The sequence below is a fragment of the Eptatretus burgeri genome, chromosome 5 (genome assembly GCF_056783735.1).
Source record: "Eptatretus burgeri isolate ZD-2024b chromosome 5, Ebu_testis_v1, whole genome shotgun sequence".
Classification (NCBI taxonomy): Eukaryota; Metazoa; Chordata; class Myxini; order Myxiniformes; family Myxinidae; genus Eptatretus; species Eptatretus burgeri.
In genome coordinates, this window is record NC_140965.1 from 30,630,912 (window position 1) to 30,631,605 (window position 694).

Sequence of the window (694 nt, forward strand, 5' to 3'; positions counted from 1 at the left end):
AGTGAGAGGATGCCGGAGGAGTGGAGATTAAGTGTACTGATTCCGATTTTCAAGAACAAGGGTGATGTGCAGAGCTGTGGAAATTACAGAGGGATAAAGTTGTTAAGCCACACCATGAAGTTGTGGGAAAGAGTAGTGGAAGCTCGGTTGAGAGGAGAGGTGATGATCTGTGAGCAGCAATATGGGTTTATGCCAGGAAAGAGCACCACTGATGCGATGTTTGCTTTGAGAATGTTGATGGAGAAGTATAGGGAAGGCCAGAAAGAGTTACATTGTGTGTTTGTGGATTTAGAGAAAGCTTATGATAGGGTGCCAAGAGAGGAGTTGTGGTATTGTATGAGGAAGTCGGGAGTGTTGGAGAAGTATGTGAGGATCGTGCAGGATATGTATGAGGACAGTGTGACAGCGGTGAGGTGTGCGGTAGGAATGACGGACCGGTTTAAGGTTAAAGTGGGATTGCACCAAGGATCGACTCTGAGCCCTTTCCTGTTTGCAATGGTGATGGACAGGTTGACGGACGAGATCAGACTGGAGTCTCCATGGACCATGATGTTCGCGGATGACATCATGATCTGTAGGAGAGTAGGGAGCAGGCTGAATCGAGCCTTGAGAGGTGGGGGTACGCACTGGAGAGAAGGGGAATGTTAGTCAGTCGGAGTAAGACGGAGTACATGTGCGTAAATGAGAGGGAGGG